We start from the raw sequence: 1,253 nt of genomic DNA, 5'->3' as shown, positions 1-1,253 counted from the left end.
GACTGCGAAAACACCCTGTTACCATCCTCCATTGCCTGTAACCATAGAAACTCACTTATTTGTAAAGAGTGAAAGGGGAGACTGATCACCTCCCATTAGCCAGGGATACCCAAAAAGGGGAGGGTGTCCAACCTGTTTGAATCTGAAGAGTGCCTGACTGTGTGAATGTGTCTGTATGACTCCACCCCTCCAGCTACGGAGTCTGAGTGGGCTGCACCCTGAGTCTCGTGGGGCGTCATACGGCATAACGGGTCCATCTACTCCACGGAGTAGCCTGGTCCGGGGTTTATGCGGACAGACCTTAGCTAAGATGCTCCTAAGTTCCTGCGAGGGACGTGAGCAGGACAACATCTGAAAGATTCCCCCCCCCCACTTTGTCTGCGACATCATTCATGATGGGAGGGAAACCCAGAAAACTCATATATTAAGACTGCACGCTTAAAAAAAAAAAAAAAAGAAAAAAGAAAAAAACACTGATATAGAAAAGCTGGTTTTCTCTGTTTAAAAGAGCAAAGTTTTCTTCGGTTAATTGAAATGTAAAGGGTTTTCTCTTTGCCTGCCCAGAAAACCCAGTTTCTCTGTTTTGTTTTATCAGGTGTTTAACATCCCTAATTATATTTAGGCGTGTGCTTTAAAAACTTTCTAAGGTTTTAAGAAATTGTTGACAAGATTTAAACCAATAATAAACCTTGGGTTACATTTGGGTAAATGCTGTAACTATTCTAGAGATTCTATGCATTTCCTAAAGTTTTAATGTTTTAATAAGGTCATCACCTGGTAATTTAACCATATCCTGAGTTTTTGTCATTTGTAATTGTTTTAATTCTCTTGTAAGATGAATTCTGCCTTAAAAGAACTTCATATGGGAGACTTTCAGGACAAATACAGGTCTTTGATATATTAAAATCCTGGAACGGAAACGGGTAAGAATTTCCAGAAATAAAAGCTGCATTCGAACTAAACCAGAATTAGCAACATGGAAAGTAATATGGGACTAAATAAACTAAAAGATTATAGTGTTGTGTCTCTTAATGTTTTGTCTTATTTTAAACATTGCTGGTTCTCTAATGTTTGCTCTTCCAGACTAGGGATACTTTTTCTTAAGTTATCTGTAACTTATAGAGAGGTAAAAGTATTGATTTGTAAACAAATCAAGGCATTCAACTTTTCTCTCTATCTGAACCCTCTGAAACCAAAAGGTCTCAGTAAGTATTCTTTCTTCCATGGCAATCAGTCATTTGCATAAGTTCAAT

The sequence above is a fragment of the Enhydra lutris genome, unplaced genomic scaffold (assembly GCF_002288905.1).
Source record: "Enhydra lutris kenyoni isolate GAN:26980312 unplaced genomic scaffold, ASM228890v2 scaffoldscaffold13, whole genome shotgun sequence".
NCBI lineage: Eukaryota > Metazoa > Chordata > Mammalia > Carnivora > Mustelidae > Enhydra > Enhydra lutris.
Note: the sequence above shows the minus strand (reverse complement) of the source record.